This window comes from Octopus bimaculoides, chromosome 14 (assembly GCF_001194135.2).
Source record: "Octopus bimaculoides isolate UCB-OBI-ISO-001 chromosome 14, ASM119413v2, whole genome shotgun sequence".
In the NCBI taxonomy this organism is placed as follows: Eukaryota; Metazoa; Mollusca; class Cephalopoda; order Octopoda; family Octopodidae; genus Octopus; species Octopus bimaculoides.
The window spans coordinates 1,253,767-1,261,266 of record NC_068994.1 but is presented as its reverse complement, the minus strand read 5'-3'; the positions used below and the strand labels follow the sequence as shown (position 1 = coordinate 1,261,266).

The 7,500-nt window shown below is 35.8% G+C and overlaps 1 protein-coding gene across 1 annotated transcript in view; it reads left to right on the top strand.

Moving 5' to 3' along the window:
* The window catches only part of LOC106872615 (protocadherin alpha-7), a 114,248-nt gene that overhangs the window by 876 nt on the left and 105,872 nt on the right, over positions 1–7,500 (top strand). The gene's annotated exons all lie outside the window — the stretch shown is intronic.

Below are 7,500 nucleotides of genomic sequence, written 5' to 3'. Positions count from 1 at the left end.
TTGTGCCAAAATAAGAAAGGATTGCTGTTATATTACTAATTATTATATTTTATGATATTAATTATGAAATTAATTTTGATGTGTGTAATCTATGGGAATACATTATATATTAATTATTAATGTTGTTGTTTAATGGCCACTTTCCATGCTGGCATGGGTTGGACGGTTTGACTGAGGGCTGGTGAGCCAGACGGCTGCACCAGGCTCCAATCTGATTTGGGTGGTACTAATTTAAGTACCTATATCTCATGACTTATAATATAACTGTTATGATATGTATATATATTAAGATATTAATTATAATACTAATTATATAGACGCAGATATGGTTGAGTCATTAAGCAGTTTGCTTTGCAACCAACTGTTTCAGGCTCAGTTCTCACTGCATTTTGGACAAGTGACTTTCCTTTAGTTTCAGCTCAACCAATGGTTTGTGAGTAAAATTTGGCAGGCAGAAATGTGCAGAAGCCTATATTTGTATATGTATATATATATATATATATATATATATGTATGTATGTATGTGTGTGTGTGTGTGTGTGTGTGCGTGTATGTGTGTGTGTGTGTGTGTGTATGCTAAGCAATATTTCGTCTGCCTTTATGTTCTAAGTTGAATTACCATCAAGGTCAACTTTACCTTTCATGTTTTTGGGGTCAACTCATGTCAGCATGGAAAACAGACATTAAATGATGATGGTGATGATAATGACAACAATGATGGTGGTGATGGTGACAATGATGATGATGGTGATGATGATGGTGATGATGGTGATGATGACGACGATGGTGGGGGGTGGGAGTGGTGATTTGTCTCGTGTTTTTGTCCTTGTCCCCTACCAAATATGGTCGGTTGCCACCTCCCATCAAGGACCCTCAAGTAACGATAAATACATGAAATTTTGATACAATATAAAGGCCATAATGGAAATGGTGTTAGCGTGCAGGTTTTGGAAAGAGTACAGGTATGCAAAGCCAAAAATGGTTGCCATTTAAGCAAGGTCATTTTTCATATGTGATGTAGTGGTGTTGCAAAATTTGACTCGTGCCTATTAATTTCCATTGTGTCCTTCATATTGTTTCAAAATGTCATGCATTTATTTGTAGAGTCAAGGAAGTTATTAAAGATTGAAACCTATCAGTGACTTTTAGGACACCCTGTATATATATATATATATATATATATATACACGCACACAACAGGCTTCTTTCAGTTTCCACCTGCCATATCCACTCACAAGGCTTTGGTCAGGCCATGACTATAGTAGAAGACATTTGTCCAAGGTGCCATGCAGTGGGACTGAACCCAGGACCATGTGCTTGGGAAGCAAACTTCTTACCACACAGCCATGCCTATGCCTTTATATATATTGTTCTCTCACTGATAAGAAAAAGATATCGCATGATAACAAAGCAAGAAAGAAAATACCATATAAATGTGTGTGTGTGTGCATATATATTGTATATATATGCATATATTTATACATACGTAGATGTATGCATGCATGTCTGTATTATATGTGTACACTTATACATATTCATGTTTATTTATATATTAATGTATATACATATGTATATATGTATGTATATATCTGTAAATGTATATACATGCATAGTGTGTGTATATATATATGTATGTTTGTATGCATGTATGTATGTATTACCATTATATATATATATATATATATATATATATATATATATATATATATATATATATATATATATATATATATATATACATATATATATATACATATATATATATACATATATATATATATATATTTGTATGACTTTGTGTACATGCATTTATGTATATGTGTTTATATATAAGTGTGTGTGTGTGTGTGTCTAAAGTATAATTAATATCTGTCTCTTAAAAGGAAATTGAACATAAATTAAAAATTCTAAAACAACAACTCGATCCATTGCTGTAACTTTGTATATTTTTGGGCATCAAATTGTTTTACGTTTTATACAATTTATTGATAGCAATATAGAAAAAGTAAATAATTCTTCTTATTTAAATAATATTTTCTAATTACATTTTTCCATTTTTAATTTATTATAATTCTGCACTTTATTTCAAAGAAGCAGTATTATATGAAATTGCTTCAATAAACAAACAAACAAATATTCCTATATACACAACATAATGACACACTTTTCTTTGTTTGGCATAATTTGACACCATACCTTGTTTTAAACAATGCTTGGCAAACATTTAATGTTGGACAGGGGAGGTGAGTATGTCACTCATCACTCAAGTCAAGTAAATATGTTCCCTGCCAGTTTCAAAGATGTGCTTTGCAGTTGTTCAGTTTGCGGAACTAGCTTCACATTCAACCTAAAGACTAACTTCCATACTCGCTGGTATCTTCCATATAATCTTTAGGTAGATGTGGCGCAGTGGGGAAGAGACTGGTCCTTTAAATTACAATTTCACTTACAAGACTTGAACTAATCCAAGATATTCCTAGAAGCCACTTCACCCGTGTACTCCACACAGAGATTGAACCAACAATCTCATCATTTAGGGGAAAGTTATTTCACTTGGGAATCATAGTATACATATTCTGAAGTACCTACTTAAAATCCTAGTTCACCTAGTATATTACACACACACACACACAAGAACACACATACACACACACACACACACACACACACAGAGGCATTCCATTGAGTAGTATTGTTAGCTTACTTGCCTTGCCACCATCATTTGAAAGTTACAACAATGTGAGGAAGTGCATTGTGGCCAGTGGTGTATGACAATGTTTCATAGTGTACCATCACACACATACACGAGACCACACATGCATATACACACACATATATATGCAGATGTATGTGTGCCTGGCAGTCTGTTTGACTGTCTGTATGTATGTGTGTGTAAATTAGAGACATGATATTACATGATCTGTTTTCAAGAAGAAGATTTGAGAACATATCATACTTCATATTCATATCAAAACACATGCACACACATATACACAGTCACATATATATACATAATCATGTATATATGTTTGCATATGTAAATGCGTGTGCATGCATGCGTGTGTGTGCTGAAAAGGCTGAGAGGTTTCATGCAAGGAAGTTTATATTAAAAACAAGAAGAGTAAGTGCTTTGAGAACTTTTATCATGAATTAAAGTAAGAAAATGTTGAAATATGCTACCAGTTTCAATTGTTTCAGGTGATATAGTCATGTTAGAAGAAAAGGGAAAATAAGTTGAAATAAATGAAGCAGTTTCCCTTAACTTGCTATTTCTATTGGCAAAGACCAAGCAGAAAGCAAGAAGTAATAAGTTTTGCAAAACAGGATTTATTTTAACGAGACACTTCTTGAAATCACCTGAAGAGACACATCTACACCAAGACATACACCTAAACCAGTTGTGTAGTAAGTATCCCTCCTGTAAGAGATGGATGCTGGAAATGATTGTAGTGATCAATAAAGATTTTCGTGTCTTTCATCTTCTCTTTCTCTCATTAATCAAATATATATAAGAATAATATATATACATATATATGTGTGTGTGTGTGTATATTTATTATAATATCTCATGCTGTCTTTTCCATTTGAAAGATATTCAGGCTGTTAAATTGACTGGTTTTGTGTAGACAACTTACATGTCAAAGGATGAAAGACTCCAGCTCACATACTGCCATCTTGTCACTGCTTAATAATAAGAGACCCCCATTAACAACACCACACACGCCATACTTATCTGACATAACAGCTAACTCCACCCTCATCTCAAAAGTACCGTAGACCCTCGGGCTACCTCATGCAGAATAATAGCAGCAGCCACCAACACCACCTCTACCACTACCAGCACCTTCACGGTCACCACCACCACCATCACCATCACTATAGCCACCATCACTACTACTACCACCACTCCACCACCACCATCATCATCCCCTCCACCAATACCACCACCACCACCACCACCACCTCCAAAGTCACCACCACCACCATCACTACTGCCACCACCACACCACCACATCACCCTCACCACTAGTGTCACCCCCACCATCCACAACTCCACCACATCCACCATTCCCCCCAACCCCGCCCCCACACCACACGCTGTAATAATGTTGCAGAGAAATAAAAAAGTTATTGGTATTTTATTAAAAACCTCGATTAATATTGACGTTGTGTGTGTGTGTGTGTAGAGGTGTTGTATATTAAGGGTTATGTGTGCTTATGTGATGTTAATGTTGTGCATGTGTGTGTGTGTGTATTGTATGTTTGTATTATGCGTGTGTGTTATGTGGTTGTGTGTCTTACGTACACATGTGCCTCTGTGTGTGTGTGTGCTGTGGGGCTGTGAGTGTGTTGGTGATGATATTAATGTGTGCAATAATGTATATGCACATGTGTGTGTGTTTATACACAGTTGGTGTGTGGTTTGATTTGTAGTTGTGTGTGTGTGTGTGTCAGTGTGTTGTTGGCTGGTGTTATGTGTATATGTTGGTGTGTAAATGTGTTGACGGTGTGTAATTCTGTTGAGTTAGACATATAATCGAAGGCCTTCCAGCCACGACCATTCCCTCAATTTGTATATCTTTGACCAAATTTTCCAATGTAGCCTTCTTTAGTTAACTTCGTAGAGTTATTTGTGAGAAACTGGCAGCTATTTCTAGCAGCTCAAGTGACCAGTCAGAGGTTCCATCGTTGGTGTGCAGTTGTTACAGTTACTATAGTGTGTGTGTGTGCGTGTGCGTGTGCGTGTGCGTGTGTGTGTGTGTGCATGTGTGTGTGTGTGTGTGAGCCTCTGCTTCTCATTTCTTTATTACAATCACACGTCTATCATCTTCACATGCACATCTGCATCCTCTACACTGCATGTGTTTACACACACACACACACACACACACACGCATACATTGTAGGTAGGTATGAATGCATGTCTATATATATCTATAAACATATGTATGTGTATATACATATATATATATATATATAGATATATATATATATATATATGAGTTGTGCATCAGTGTGTATCCGTGTATGAGTGTATATATAATATATAAATGTGTGTGTATGTATATACACGTGTGCGTGTGTGTGTGTAAATGGCTGGGGTGGGTAGGCAAGGCCTGTAAATTTCATTAAAAACAATTTATGTCCAGTTTTATTAATTTTTCTCTGATTTTGTGCCTCCCACCTCATCCCCTCTGCCACACCACTTTCTCTCCCTCCACTCCCTACCCCTTTCTCTTGCATCTACTCTCCCTTCACCTCCTCCATATCTCCTCTCTCCCTTTCTCTCTTCCTCTTCCACCACTTCCCCCCTGCAACCTCTAACTCCCACCACCACCAACCTTAGCCCCCTCTCACTACATCTACTCTCCCCATCCCTCCTTTTCTTTCCCCTTCTCCTTCTATTCCTTCTCCCTGCCACCACCCCTCTCTATTAACAATAATAATAAACAACATTAATCTTATTAAGATGGCTAACAATTAACAACATCAAATCAACAATAAATAGAAAGGCGGCGGCGGTGGCGGCGGTGGTGGCGGTGGTGGTGGTGGTGGTGGTGGCTGCAGTGATAGTTTTGGCTAGGGTTATAACAATGCTTATAATGATGATGATGTTGGTGGGGGATGATGTAGTTTAGTGTCATGTGAAAAGAGAGGGAGAGTGGTGATGGTGGTGGTGGTGGTGGTGGTGGTGGTGATGATGATGATGATGAGCATCCAATCATATAACCATTACACATATTGCTACTCATTAACTTCAAATGAGCGTTGTTATTACTGTTGTTATTACTGTTGTTGTTGTTGTCGTTGTCACTATTGTTGTTGTATTTGTTATTGTAGTTGCTTTTTATTGATGTTGTTGTTATTAATGTTTTGATGTTGTTTCATTTAGTGGTGTTGATGTTGCAGTTGTTACTATTGTCTTGTATCTTTATTATTATCATCATCATCCTCATCATCATCATCATCATCATCATCATTATTATTATTATTATTATTATTATTATTATTATTATTATTATTGCTATTATTATTAATGTTGTTACTGTTGTAATTCAATAAATGTATGGAAACTCCCTACACTCCAGACCTAACCTGATTATTCCAGACCAACCTCTCCACGGTGACCAACACTAAGGAAGAAAGGAAAGGCAGGCAGGTGTTTGGCAATGCGCACACAAACACGCATATGTAGAGACATAGGCATACATGCATACATACGCATGTACATGCATACACACTTGCATAAATACACATACATAAATACATGCACACATGCATATATATATATACATACACACACATTCATATATGTGTATACACCAACTACAATACATACCAAAGATAAATACATACCACATATACATACTAATGTATCACTGCAGATGTAGATGTATATACACACATATATATCAATATATATGCACATATATATATATATATATATATATATATATATATATATATGTATGTCATTCTTCAGTTTATTTCAAGATTCCTTGCCAATAAAGAACCGGATTCTAACCTAGATCCAAGGTTCCTTCATTAGAATTTCAACATCAACAACAAGGTATTTTTGTTTGTATGTGTGTATGTATGTATGCGCAGATTTGTATGTTTTATGTATGTATTCTCATACATATCGCTGCATATCTAGACATGCTCATATATATTTAAATGATAAACTTCTGGTAAGTTTCACAGATTTTTCCAGTTCCAGTGATGGATTGGATCTGTAGTCTTCGAATTAGCTTTCTCTTTTCTGGTTTTGAGAAGCTTAATTTCTCAAGATTGGTATTTAGGCAGTGTGTTACATATCCCAGGTCCCCAATAATTACAGGTGATGTTGAAATTCCAATGAAGGAACCTTGGATCTAGGTTAGAAACCAATTCTTTCTCTATTGGCAAGAAATCTTGAAACAAACTAAACAATGACATACATACATACATACATACATACATACATACATACATACGTGTATGTATGTATGTAATCATGTGTATAGCAATGTCCTACAACATAGTGTCTTGACATTGCATGTCATATGTGGTGACATTTGTTTACAGTCTCCTGTGGAAAGAAACATGTCCAGAGGAGGAGTGAAATATGAGCTGAGTTAGAAACAGATGAAGGTTGGTGACAAGAAGAGCACCCAGCTGTACAAAATCTGCTTCAACAAAGGATTCTGACCTATGGCAGCACAGTAGAGTAGATAACAACAGCAGTACATTCCTCACCACAACACCCGGTGACTTTACCCCCCACCACCACCACAATAACACACCACCACCACCACCGCCACTATCGTTACTACTACTACTACTACTACTATCCTTAATGGTAACTAAATAATATCATACGTGTGTATGATATATGTTTGCATATACATATGTGTGTGTGTGTATGTATATCTATATTTATGTGTATATATGCATATATATGCATATATATGCATATATATATATATATATATATATATATATATATATATATATATA